This window comes from Schistocerca nitens, chromosome 4 (assembly GCF_023898315.1).
Source record: "Schistocerca nitens isolate TAMUIC-IGC-003100 chromosome 4, iqSchNite1.1, whole genome shotgun sequence".
In the NCBI taxonomy this organism is placed as follows: Eukaryota; Metazoa; Arthropoda; class Insecta; order Orthoptera; family Acrididae; genus Schistocerca; species Schistocerca nitens.
Genome location: NC_064617.1, coordinates 802,644,310 through 802,659,360, shown reverse-complemented (window position 1 = coordinate 802,659,360; position 15,051 = coordinate 802,644,310). Strand labels below are relative to the sequence as shown.

The 15,051-nt window shown below is 37.9% G+C and overlaps 1 protein-coding gene across 2 annotated transcripts in view; it reads left to right on the top strand.

Moving 5' to 3' along the window:
* The window catches only part of LOC126253207 (sugar transporter SWEET1-like), a 189,944-nt gene that overhangs the window by 145,757 nt on the left and 29,136 nt on the right, over positions 1-15,051 (top strand). The gene's annotated exons all lie outside the window — the stretch shown is intronic.

The following is a 15,051-nucleotide window of genomic DNA, read 5'->3' as shown; positions in this document are numbered from 1 at the left end:
AACCACTGGGGTAGGTAGTAGTACTGTTAAAGTGATTAAGACTGTCTTAACCAACAGTACACAGGTAGACAATGTATTTAACAATCACTTCTTAAGTGTAGGAGAAAAAATTGGTGAGAATAGTTCAAAAGATAGTCAGATTAAGTTTCATCTAACAACCTCTTGTGAAATAAGGAAAATTATGAAATCTTTGAAAAATAAATGTTCTGTTGGAGTAGATGGCATCTCTAATAAGATATTAAAACAATGTGGAGCAATTACAGCTGATGTTTTGAGTCACATATGTAATTCATCACTATTTTCAAAAATCTTTGAGAAAGTAATGTACTAAAGAGTGGTTAGACATCTCATCAGTAATGGGGTACTTAGTAAATCACAGTTCGGATTTCAGAAATGCTGTTCCACTGAGACAGTAATATACAATTTCACTGTCCACATAATAGACTCTTTAAATAGTAAAATGTCACCAGTAGGAATATTCTGTGACTTACCCAAAGCATATGATTGTGTGAACCATGACATTATGTTAGAGAAATTACAATTCTATGGTATAAATGGAACAGCATATGAGTGGTTTAAGTCATATCTACAGAACAGGAAGCAAAAAGTCTCTTTATATGCTTCAAGTGATTCAAAGGAGTTTGCCACTTCATCTAACTGGGATGAAATTACATTAGGTGTTCCAAAAGGTTTGGTCATGGGTCCCCTCCTGTTGTTGATATATGTGAATGACCTACCCTCTTATGTGAAACAAGATGCTGAACTGATACTGTTTGCTGCTGATACAAGCATAATTATTAATCCAGTAAAAGAAAGTCCGATAGAAAATGATACAAATAAGGTCTTTGGAAAAGTTATTAATTGGTTTTCTGCGAACGGTCTTCCTCTGAACTTTGAAAAAACACAGGACATCGACTTTTCTGCTGCAAAAAGTGTAATTCCTTCAATAAGCGTAAACCATCAAAAGAAGTCAGTAGCTAGGGTAGTGCATACGAAGTTTTGGATGTACATATAGATGAGAATCTTAATTGGAAAAGTCATATTTTGGATCTCCTAAAGCAACTAGGTTCAGCAACTTTTGCAATCAGAATAATGGCCAATTTTGAGGATGTAGAAAATAATAAGCTGACATACTTTGCATACTTCCACTCTCTGATGTCATACGGAATAATATTCTGGGGGCAACTCAACACTTAGGCAAAAGGTATTCACTGCTCAAAAGAAAGTGGTTAGAATAAAGTGTGTGGGGTTCATAGTCCCACATCTTGTAGCCATCTTTCTAAAATATTGGGCATTCTTACAACTGCTTCACAGTACATTTACTCTGTAATGAAATTTTTTCTCAACAAAATGGACCAGTTTAAAATCAACAGCCACATTCACGATTACAATACCAGATAAAAGAAAGACCTACACTATCCTTTACTTAACCTATCTTTGGCACAGAAAGGGGTAAAACATGCTTCTGTAAAACTTTTCGATAAATTACCAGATGAAATAAAACGTCTGATAGACAGCAGCAATAGTTTCAAAAACAAATTGAAATCATACCTCCTTGACTACTCCTTCTATACCATAGATGAATTCTTGAATATGAGTAAATAAATCTGTAGATATAATATATGCATTTTGTGCCATTTAAGGGAATTGGATAGATAATAGAAATATTTAGGTATAACACTTTAATGTAAAAAAAAAAAAAAAAACTTGTTTCCTGTGTGCATTTGACACGTTCCACATCATAACAGGTTTTCCATGCTATTGTTCAATGGAACACACAACTAACTAACTAGCACCCGCTCACTGATTGGCTGCTGTAATATTGTGTGGCCATGACACCTAATCACTGATTGACTGTTGCATCACTGAACTGTAAACCACTCTTGATTTCAGTGCTCAAAGTTTGCGAGTCCTAGTTTATTGTGGCTACATACAATATTCCTCACCCCAGGCACAGTATGTAGCAGTTCTGCCTGCTTTATTTATTTGTTCATTTCTTGTCCTTGGTGTCGACATACTGTGTTGCTACACTGGCTGAAAAATGGGTTGTGGAAGTACAACACAGACTACTTTAAATGATGTAGCCGACAGAGGCACAATTGCGTTTCATTGTCTTTTACTTTCACTTTTCACAACCCCCAATATTATACAGTTATATGGCCAGTGCACTATTGTTTAACTTTTGATAAGTATCATTAATAGGTTGCAGGTGAACATCCATATACTGCTACATTAGTTTACTGTTGAACATCTATGAACAGTAAAAATCTAACCACAATGTTCACAGTCCTTGAACGATAAACAGGTACGTATAGAAACAGACAATGTCATGGTTTTTACACACGGCCTATTGGTGTAACACTTATTTTACTGTTAATTCAATGCATTGTTGTCGTTCTAACCAACACAGGTTTCTCGTCTGAAACTCGGCTGTGGACTGACTGTCTCAGGGCCAAAAATCGGGCCCCTTATATATCCTCACAATAAGAGGTGCTGAAACTACACATTGCTTAAAGTTAAATTTACAGAAATTACAATTAAAACTTAACCAATTAAATTAACTTAATACATAGAAAAATTCCATCTTTTCAACAGTTTCTTCTACTACAAGAGTTAGAGTGAATTATTTGCCTAAATCGTGAAATTAACCAATATAGTTCCACAAAGAATACTTTTGACAAAACTGTTAATTACTTTTGAATTAATTAAGGGCTGGCTTCGTTAACATGTTTTCGAATAGAGCCAAATAGATACTTTAAGATTACTAGTATTTCATCTTCCAAATGTTTATAATTAGTACTGAATTTATATTTGTTTATGTGTCAACAATAGAATTTAATTTACAAAACAATTAGTGATTTCACCCTATAATGAAAGCTACTAACTAGGAATAGTCAAAATAAGTAATAAAATCAGTTACATACATAAAACTAAGCACAAAATTAGATCTGGTGTTATATTCTTTAAAACTGAGGGCCAATCTCTCTCTCTTATGAAAATACAGATACTACTCCTGTATGTTAATGGTAATTAGTTCAAATTGAAAAAACAAATTTAAGGAGTCAGATAGCAAAACAAGAGGGGAAGTAAAATTATCGCAGCTTGCTTCGTCACACAGTGTGCAGATATTCTGCATAAGTACTAAGAGTAACCATTTGATATTGAAAAATATTTTTTTTCAAAAGGTTGTAAATTGAAATGTTCCATTTTCTATGAAGAAGCATCTTTATGATATTGTGCAGAACATTATTTTTATTGTGTAATTTTTTCATGTAAGACACGATCAGAGAATTGATAACAACACAATATTCCAGCTTTGTCTTATTTGCTTCTTTCAGTGTAGAAGCTCACCAGGCAACTTTTACATCACTCTGTAGTCTGCCTATCTTACTCTATACCAAATTAATTTTCTTCATTTATGGCTGGTAGTTCAACTGTTTGACATAAAATGTGTATATTAATTGTCTCCATTTCGTTAAGATAAGTGACCATTTTACACGTTTTTGTGCTATGATGTAACTGTCATATAAAAGAATTCCCTACATCAAACAGTGGAGACCCCAGGTAGGAATGTAAGTGCCTTTTAATTGTACCTGTCTCCAACTTGATGTGTCTTCTTTACAGTAAGTGTAATTCCCAATGTTATTGAAATGAGGATTTTTAGCCAGTCATAGCCATACACACATGGCCTTGTAATTTATTCTGTAGGACTTTGGCACGTACATTCTCAAGGCAATCATATCATATCTATAAGCACAATAGTTCTTGTAATTTAAGTTTATAATTATTGAAAAATTGTTACAATTGCTGCAATGATGAGAATGTGTGACTCTAATGTGAACAGAAACTTAAAGTGGATAATAGTTCTAAAAGGCTTTAGAGCAAGATGTTCTTTTTTGTGGCTTGAAAAATGGAAACGGAGAAAGGTGGAAAACAAGATAGGGACAAAACACTCATTAAACCGCCAATAGATAGGGAAAAGAGTCTAGCATAATGAAAATAGAACAGGACAATACATGCATTGTAGTGCAGCATGTAAGATTCAGGTTATTGGAGGGCTGCCCAGAGGGGATAAAGTAATGCAGTGTAGATGTTGATTTACAGAATAGAGGTGAGAGATCCAGCAATTATTTGGCTAAGGGACCATATATAGAAGTAATATAGTAATCCACCAGTCACTACACCTACCATTTGTGGACAGTGTAGTGCGCACTGACATATAAGTGGCACATCCGCATCTACACAAGGCAGTCATCAGGGGCAATCTGGTCACTGACCACCATCGTCAGTTCTGTTGAGTGCTCGCAGGACTTCATCAGCGACACCTGACTTGAATTGTATCTTTATGAGGGCATGCGTGGGTCTCTGGGCCTTCGATTGTTAAATGTGTTTGAGAGATGTAAACTCATTTTGTCCTTACTAACGTCCCAATAAATTGTATTTCTTTCATGGCCATGTGTTTTCTTATGTTCCTAGTTACAACACAAGTTGTGACTTTGAGGCTTGAATTTTCGTGTGTTTCTGATTTTGTGGTTCTTCTGCCATTTGGCCCTTCTATGAAAGTTTTACTCCAGGAATTACTGCAATAACATCTGGGACATACAGCTGTGTTAGTACTTGTTGGCTATGTTGACCTAGGCTCTAGCTCTACCACTAGTTGTTTTCCTGCTGCCATTCTCCCCTGTTGTCCCCTCCCCCCCCCCCCCTCCCCCGCCCGTGATGAACCCAAGGAAGACTGGACTGCTTGAGAGAAGCAGTTTCACCAAAATTTTGTGGTGTTCCATGTAGTCAGCATGGAGATCTGCAAGGCTCTTTTCCTATCTTAAATACCCCCTTGTATGTGCCACTTAATGTGCCAGTTAGCTCCTTGGCAAGAACCAGTGTAACTTTCTTCACTGTTGTTCTATCAGCACAAGAGCGTACACATGTGGTTATTGCATGTGTTGAATTCTACCAATGTCGCTAGCAGTTGCATGAGTTGTATCATGTTTGGGCAGCTGAGATTCACGGCCTCAGTTGTAAGGGTCATTTTGTCAGGGCTAAGTCTTGGAAGTATTATGTGGGCACCATGGTCAAAGATGCAATCATTTGTTAGGCCCCACATAAGGAGGTCGTGACGAAGCAAGCTGGGATCCTTTTACTTCCTCTCTTGTTTTGCCATCTGCCTCCTTAAATTCATTTTTTCATTTCTGACTAATTACCATTAACATATGTAGCATTTTCATAAAAGAGGAATGTTGGCACTCAATTTTAAAGAATACAGCGCTAGATCTAATTTTGTGCTTAGTTTTGTGTATGTCATCAATTTCCTAATTTATTTTGACTATTCCTAGTTAATATCTTTAATTATAGGGTGAAATCAGTAATTGTTTCATGATTTAGATTCTATTGTTGACGTAAAAACAAATATAAATTCTGTAATAATTATAAACATTTGGAAAAAGGAGCACTAGGATTCTTAAAGTCTTTATTTGGCTCTATTCAAAAACACGTTAGCAAAGCCAGCCCTTATTTAATTCCAAAATAATTACCAGGTTTGTCAAAAGCATTGTTTGTATAACTGTAGCTGTTAATTTCATGATTTAAACAAATAATTTGGCCTAACCTTTGTAGTAGAAGAAACTGTTAAAAAGAACCAATTTTTCTATGTATTCAGCTAATTTAATGAGTTATGTTTTAATTGTAATTTCTGTAAATTAAACATCAAACAATGTATACTTTCAGTACCTATTATTGTGAGGATATATAAAGGCTCGATATTTGGGCCCGAGACAGTCAGTCCACGGCCGATTTTTCAGACAAGGAATCTGTGCTGGTTAGAACAATACGTACCGTATTAGTCTCCAAGGACTGTGAATTGTGTGGTTAGGTTTTTACTGCTCATAGATATTCAACAGTAAACTATTGTAGCAGTATGCTGATGTTTACCTGCAACCTAATAATGAGACTTACCAAAAAGTTAGCCAATAGCGAACTGGCCATATTAACTGGGAAATACTGGGGGGTTGTGACCAGTGAAAGTAAAGAAATGTGAAACGCAAATATGCACCTGTCAACTACATCATTTACAGTAGTCAGTTTTGAACTTTCATCCCCATTTTTCAGCCAGTATAAGAATGCAACAACGCAGTACGTCGACACCGAGACTGTCAATGAAGAAATAAAGCAGGTGAACGTCACAAGGTGTGTCAAATGTGCCCTTCAGTTTGAGGACGCTATAGTAGAAGAGGTTTTGAATATTGCACACTTCTTTGACGTGTCCCACACTGTGGGCTGCCAATTACAGGTTTGGAGTGAGGCCACATTTGTTGGTAGTGATCAGCCCCAGTCCTTGGAGCGCAGATTGCTGAGGGAAGAGGACATAACCACAGTATAAACAAGCCAACTAGGCTACCATGGACAAACATGTCACTGGCAGCAGGAACAGAGAACGACACTTCCTTCATGCCCCTTTTGTTTCGTACAACGTGAGCAGACAGCCTGCCCCAAATGGTGGGCCTCTTGCCACAAATTTAAGAAGACGTTTCAAGCAGCAGTACGTCAAACTCTACAGCCCCCCCCCCCCCCCCCGCCTCCTCCTTTTCCAGCAGTCATCATTGAAGCATCCAGCAGTCTACATCTACATCTACATCCATACTCCGCAAGCCACCTGACGGTGTGTGGCGGAGGGTACCTTCAGTACCTCTATCGGTTCTCCCTTCTATTCCAGTCTCGTATTGTTTGTGGAAAGAAGGATTGTCGGTATGCTTCTGTGTGGGCTCTAATCTCTCTGATTTTATGCTCATGGTCTCTTCGCGAGATATACATAGGAGGGAGCAATATACTGCTTGACTCTTCAGTGAAGGTATGTTCTCGAAACTTTAACAAAAGCCTGTACCGAGCTACTGAGCGTCTCTCCTGCAGAGTCTTCCACTGGAGTTTATCTATCATCTCCGTAACGCTTTCGCGGTTACAAAATGATTCTGTAACGAAGCGCGCTGCTCCCCATTGAATCTTCTCTATCTCTTCTATCAACCCTATCTGGTACGGATCCCACACTGCTGAGCAGTATTCAAGCAGTGGGCGAACAAGCGTACTGTAACCTACTTCCTTTGTTTTCATATTGCATTTCCTTACGATTCTTCCAATGAATCTCAGTCTGGCATCTGCTTTACCGACGATCAACTTTATATGATAATTCCATTTTAAATCACTCCTAATGTGTACTCCCAGATAATTTATGGAATTAACTGCTTCCAGTTGCTGACCTGCTATTTTGTAGCTAAATGACAAGGGATCTATCTTTCTAGGTATTCGCAGCACATTACACTTGTCTACATTGAGATTCAATTTCCATTCCCTGCACCATGCGTCAATTCGCTGCAGATCCTCCTGCATTTCAGTACAATTTTCCATTGTTACAACCTCTCGATACACCACAGCATCATCTGCTAAAAGCCTCAGTGAACTTCCGATGTCATCCACAAGGTCATTTATGTATATTGCGAATAGCAACGGTCCTATGACATTCCCCTGCAGCACACCTGAAATCACTCTTACTTCGGAAGACTTCTCTCCATTGAGAATGACATGCTGCGTTCTTCATCATCAGTCCTCATTGAAGCATGGATGATGGATAAGCCATTAATCCTACTAGTCAACTTGTGGGCTGCCGTGTCTCTCCTCAACTAATAGACGTCCGCCAAGCTAGGATTCCCACCATTGGTACGTTTCGGCTATCAGCTGCTGAGTTATAACAAACAGTGGATTCCTTTTCTTGGCCAGTACACGGCCAACACAGTTTATAAGTCAGTTGTTTATTGTGTTATATACTTGGTGGTTAATGAAGTGAGTACTGAAATTTTTTTTCGATTAGATGCCTTTGCTACTTTTGGTTTTTCTCTTGCGGATGTGGAGCATCTGGTGTCAGGCCAAGAGCCTTATCATGAACTAGATTCCTTGTGTTAGGTTGTGCAAACAGTTTCACAGCACATTTCACCCTCAAACCCTACACTCAACCCCCCATTTTTCGGGAACAGGCAGGGCCAGTAGCTTTAAGTGCCCAGGTTAAAATGGAGCTGGATCGCTTAACATCATTGTGAATGATTTATCGATTTCCTCAAGTGAGTAGGCTAAGCCCATAGTGGTTGTAAAGAAGCCATCCAGTCAGCTTCAGCTCTGTGACAGCTTCAAGATCAATATTAATGCATAGGCAGCCACAAACACTTACCACCTACCTCTCCCAGAGGAGTTGTGCACAAAGTTGTCTGGTGGTCAATTCTTTTCAAAACTTGACTTGGCCAAAGTCTCTGTGGTTAAGGTACCTGTTGGCCTCTGTCAGTATCAACAGCTAATGTTCGGGGTTACTAGTGTGCCTTCCATCTTTTGACATTTCTTAGAACAGGATATGATGGTTGTCCCTCATTGCATTAAATACTGTGATGATATTGTCATGATAGTTGCTACCATGGAGTATCACCTACGTGACCTCTGTTTGTTTACTGTTCTATAGGCCATGGGCCTCAAATGTAATCTCGCTAAGTCTCACTTTCCCCAATATCCCAGTGTTTATTAGGGGCGTGAAACTCCCCAATAGGGCGTGCACCCTATGGAGCAACAGGTTGCCACCATTATGGCTTTTCCTGATTCATCTAATCTACAAGAATTTCAGGCATTCTTTAACCAAGTGGCATACTATCACTAGTTTATTCTTAGACCAGCTACTATCACCCATGCCTTTCATATAATGCTTTGGAAAAGTGCTTCTTTTGTTTGATCTACAGCCTGCGAGCATGTATTTGTGTGGCTTAAGGGTAGCCTTTGCTCTGTGCCATGCTGTAACATTTCAAAACAGGAAGCATGTGGTCCTGGCCACAGACATGTCCCAGTAAGGGATGAGGCTGTCCTGGGCATTGTCATCCAGGTGGTTACTAATAGCCCTTTGCCTTCGCATCAGAGATACTCAACTCAGCTGAGCAACTTTATTCTCAGGTGGTACAAAGAAACACTTGTTGTTGTCTGTGCCATATGCAAACATTCATTCAGTTAGCACCCATAAGCCCATGGTTTTCCCATTTAGCCCGTTGGTCCCCATACCGGACAAAGACACTCGATATCATCAGTGTTGGGCCTTATTTTTGTCCTGGTACAATTGTGAAATCCATGTTTGTCCTGTGCCAAATGGGGATGCTCTGTTCTGGCTTTTGATGGGCTCCGACCCCTTGTTCGACTAGGAGGAACTGCTTTGTTTTCAACTGGATATGAAGGCAAAGCTTCTCCATCACCAGTTCCCGTATTGTCTCTGCCGTGATGGTGGATCCTGTGCTGCAGCAAGTCATACACGTGATCCAACGTGGTTGCCTGTCCGTCCGCCAGGCCGAGCATTGGACACACTTCAGAATTTTTATGCATTGCACCATTGCCTCTCCTTCTTCAACAACGTTATCCTCCTGTTGACAGAATTGTTTACTCCCTGCATTGTTGTTCCAGTGGCCTTGCGACAGGAGGTCCTTTGCTTATTACGTTAGTTTCACTGGGAGATCTCTCACACAATACTGTAGGCCCTTCACTATGTGTTCTTGTGGGGCATTGATTGGGAGATGGAATATCTTCTCGTCGCCTGGTGCAAATGTTCAGGTCAGCAGGTGGCACCACACACTGTTTTTGCCATGGGCAGTCTCTACACAGCCTTAGTCCTTTTTCTTTTTAGACACTTTTTGGTTATTGGCAATTGATGCTTTTTTCGTTTTCCTTGTTGTTTGTTGTCCATATGTGACAGCAGATGCAACTGTCAAGGCCCTGTTGAAGATATTCTCCATAGAAGGCTTGCCTTGCACCCTAGTTTCGAACATTGGTTCATGGCAGTCTTTCAAGAACTTGTACACACTATGGCATTTGTCACGTCATGTCGCCTCCCTTCAATCTTCAGTTGAACAGTGAGATGGAATGCATTATCTGAACATTTTAGGTGCAGATGCACAAGTGCATAGAAGATTTACTGGCAAAGGAGACACCAATTGGGACTAGGAGTCACACTGAGCTCCTGCACGATCATTGGCCACAGGTGCTGATCAACATTTTACTGCCTTTCCTTAATCTTTCTTCTAAGATAAGTCGTAGAGACAGTATTGCCTCTTGTGTTCCAATATTTCTACGGAATCCAAACTGATCTTCCCTGAGGTCATCTTCTACCAGTTTTTCCATTCATCTGTAAAGAATTCGCGGTAGTGTTTTGCAGCTGTGACTTAAAAACTGATAGTTTGGTAATTTTCACATCTGTCAACACCTGCTTTCTTTGGGATTGGAATTATTATATTCTTCTTGAAGTCTGGGGGTATTTCGCCTGTCTCATACATCTTGCTCGCTAGATGGTAGAGTTTCTTCAGTTTTCATCTACAGTTCATAACCAGTAGATTGTGGTCAGGGTCCACATCTGCCCCTGGAAATGTCTTACAATTTAAAACCTGGTTCCTGAATCTCTGTCTTACGATTATATAATATATGTGGAACCTTCTAGTATCTCCAGGATTCTTCCATGTATACAACCTTCTTTTATGATTCTTGAACCAAGTGTTAGCTATGATTAAATTATGCCCTGTGCAAAATTCTACCAGGCGGCTTCCTCTTTCATTTCTTAGCCCCAATCCATATTCACCTTTCCTTCTCTTCCTTTTCCTACTGTCGAATTCTAGTAACCCATGACTATTAAACTTTCATCTCCCTTCACTACCTGAATAATTTCTTTTATCTCATCATACATTTCATCAATTTCTTCATCATCTGCAGAGCTAATTGGCATATAAACTTGTACCACTGTAGTAGGCGTGGCAGAGTAGTTACTCAAAATTAGATGGCAGTGTAAGTTAAGCGTATGGTCAAGAGATTGTTGCAATAATGTGGGGAAAGAAGATTGAAATAGAGAGAACTATAGAATGGACAATGTCAGGAGAAACTCAGTTTGAATCAGTAAAAGAAGATGAACAGAGGAAGGGATGTGTATGCTTATCGTTTTTATCAGAGTTTTGGAAGTTACTTTTTGGAAGTTCACAAGTTACTGGTAAAGTTACTTCCCAGTACAAGTAACTTTGTGACAGTTACAGCTATAGTCACTATACATCAAAACTAACTATAACAGTTACAGATACCATTATAATTGTAACTCATCTGTAAATAAATAATGAGCATCGATGGCAGGTGATGAAAACCTCGTAACTCCATCTGTCTGTGACGACCCTTAATTCCAGTAACCAGTAACTCCATTATCAAAGAGAGATTTGAAAGTACATGGATTTCTTGAATCTGTCAGGAATTGAGTTTCTACTATACAGTTACGCATGTAGCAACTTTATCTGCATCACTTTATATATTTTTTAAGAAACTGGTTTTGCTTCTGTAAAATTTAGGAAAATGTAGTTATGAGGTTTTCATTGCCTACCGTCGACATTATACACATAAAAAGGAATCGCTCATTAAGGTCAGTCAATAATTAAATATATTGTATATGGCCTATTCTAGCTCAGAACATCTCAGTTGAACTGTTTGGTCATTTTCAACAAAAGTTGTATTTTAAATGTTTCATCTCCCAGTTTTCCCCTCATTGACCTCAACACAATATCCCCTACACTGACAAATCTCTACAGATGCACTAGTTAGTGTACTTGTGTTATATTTAAGAAAGAGGATCTCGATTCTGGGAAACACATTGAGCATCTGCATATCTGTCGAAGAATTTAGTAAAAATTGTTAAAGATCTTGTTCAGCGTAAGAAGTATATGTATTTTCTCTCTCAAACCAGGAGAAACCTTTCTCCTTGTCCTCGGGTGCTTCTGCTTCCTCCTTGGCAGTTGTTTGCAGCATGACTTCTAGAATATGACCATTGGCTGCACAGGCATGTGGGTGACCCATCCAGTTGGTTTTGAATTTTGGGTGGAAGCCTGCAGACAGGATAAGTTCCTTATTTTCAAATGCTTGTTCAAACCTCATTTGCAAGCCCAAAGAACTGCATCAGGCAGAGGTCTGCAAAGTGTCAGCTTAGTGGATAAATCATTCAGCTTTTGTTTCAAAACACTCAAAGTTGGGGCAAGGAAACCCATGAACATATGTTCACATAGTAGCAAGTTCAGAGCCTGCACCAGTGTACTCATCAGTTAACAGTATTCTCTCAAGAAAGTGACTTCTTCAGGGGTTATTTTTGGCAATAGATAAAAATTTGTGCAGCTATCAATTTTTCCATTGTCACTATCAATCAATTTGCTTATCTGTTGGACAGCCTTATTCAGTGACTTCCATCTTGGAATTACAGCCATTAACAAACAGACACCAGAAGTATTTTTGGTAAGGTCTGCAACTTGAGCTGACTGATTCTGTTTGTTCCAAAGCTTGGAGCACTTTGCCATGGTTCATAAAACTTCTTTGAATTTCATATTTTCAAATGCACATTCAGAGATTTTCATGACAGTGGTATTTAATGTATTACTTGCACCGTGGTGATGAGGGCCAATAGAATATTTTCTTCAACTGTTTCAGTTCCACTTACTGATTCTAACAAACTGAAGATGTTTATCATAATCATCAACATTTTCATTATTGACTTCTTTCTCATCAATAATATTTGCCTCAGGTACAGTGTAAAAGCCTTACAAAAGTTTTTGCCATTGTCTGTTGTTGTGCTACACACTTTCTTTTGAATATGATATTATAGCAATGTGTTACTTATTACCTTGGCCAGAGCCTTGTGTGTTTGCGTCCCTTTGATTGTCTTCACTCCAACACTGCCATATTTCTTTTAAATGTGACTAGATCATGTCAGTGACCAGTTATTCCAGTGAAGCTCCTAAAACACAAGAACAGAATGTAGTTAAAAATCAATGAATAGAAAATATAAGGAAAGTATTGAGAACTGTATTAATTTCCACAGTAAATTATAAAACAGACTAAGTAAATAAATAAATAAAGTAAAAAACAATGTAATTTAAAGTATTTGAGATTTATGAGAGTACCTTTTGCCTTTATGCCATATATCAGTAGTAGTTGCCACCACATCCAATTTCTTACGTTCACCTTGAATATGATTTTTCATTCTCTCAGATTCCTTATTTAATCTTTTGCTTTGCAGTTTTTCTTGACACAACTGATAGAAACTTTGGTGAACCAGACATAAAAGGTCTTTAAACGAGGGCTCCTTTATTAATTGTTCATTACTGCTTTATCAACCATACTTTGAGTTACATGATGTGAAGTTGAAGGACTGCTCCATGAGTTAAGTGTTGTTTGTTTTGAGGTTTAACCTATAATGCTACTGCTCTGTTTTCTTTTTGTGCATTGCAGTTTATTTTGCTAATTGCCTTGAGTGTGGATATTTGCTCTGAGTGAAAGTGAGAATTGAATATATTAGCTTTTTCAGGTTTTTCGTTATAAATGTGGAGAATATTTCACATTTAAATAAAATGACAGTATCAATCACACTTTTATTTAAATACCTAATGCTAGCAGCAAGCAAAGAACTTACTTGTATATGTTTTTTTAAGTTTTCTGTTCAGCTCCAATTTCTTTGTCTTCTTTTCCCACTGGTGCAAAATTTGCAATGAAAGGAAGCATTTTTTCCATCCAGCATCAAAAATTCAAACACTTCAGTATAAGACGGCCAAGACATGGATGTGTCTTCCTCCACATCCAAGTTCAAGGGATCTGGAAATGAATTTAACATCTTTTTCGTACATAATGTGTCATGTGACTGCAATATTTCTCATTGGTGTGTGTATGATTTTCAGATAAAAATGTTGTGAATGAATGAAAAAGAATTAAGTGCAATAGTGACACTAAAAATTATAATCCAGGCTCAGTATTTGTATGTATGTTTTAGAATACTGTGCACAGGTGGTAATATTTAATACCTAGCATACGCATTGTTTACCAAGTGACGTCAGAAAGAAAACATCTGCCGAAACAAAAATGCTGATATAACACAGTGTTCAACAGGGCTGCAAGAAGGAAATGTGTCAGCAGCAGCTGCAACGAATTCAAAGGTTTTCAGTAAACATAACATGCTCGCTGTTGAAAAGGTTTAATTTTGAAACAAATATGGTTTTTCGTCCAAATAAATGCCAGTATTGCATTGTCTTGAGTTGCTCACAACAAAATATGTTACATATGATTAAACAATGGAAAATCTAGTGACAGTTTCATCAAATTGTTGCCAATAACAGTAAATTGCTTACAGTTAAAGTTACTTTTTGGAAATAATAACACGGTTACCAACCATTATCTTTGAAAAGAAACTGTTGCTAGTAATGGTGTTACAAGTAAGGCATTACTCCCCAACTTTGGTTTTTATAGTTGACATTATTTTGAGAAAGAATTTCCAAGTGGCTACCGGTATGGGGGAAAAGACTTCCCTTTATGCACTGAAATGTACATGGAATGTCGGAAGTGAGTCTTTTACTTCATATTCCCTACTTCTCCTTTCACTCCCCCCCCCCCCCCCCTGTGATATATAATTTGTGCACACCATCAGATGCAGAATCCCCCCCTTCCCTCCTCACCTTCCCTTTTCGAAAGGGTATTTCACTTTTTTTCATATTTTGTATTCAACACTTTTTTGTTTCATAATTTGGTTAACCCATTTCATTTTTTCGTATGTTAGCTTGTTTTTTTTCTGTTACTAATCTCATCACTGTTAACTTTTTCCTATCTACTAGTTTAATGATGATACACAAAATATAAATGTCGGACGTATTAGCTACTCTATCCCCAAAAACCCCAGTGAATGATTTATACTTCTGTCATTATTTTCTACTTTCAGTGCCATTATCTTTTTATTTTTTGTTGGTTTGTTACAATTAAATACATTTACCATCATAATTATTTCTATTGTTTTACTTCTATGTGTAGAATTTGTTTGAAAGTGTTGATATCTGATTTATTTGTTTTTCTCAGTGTGTTGAAATTTAAATTAACTGTACATTGAGTAACAATATGGTGGAAAAAGCTATGTATAATTACTATAAATGTGCTTCAAGTTCAAATGACAGTTTATTTAATGTAGTTTCTACTTAAAAATTTATGGCGAGAGAT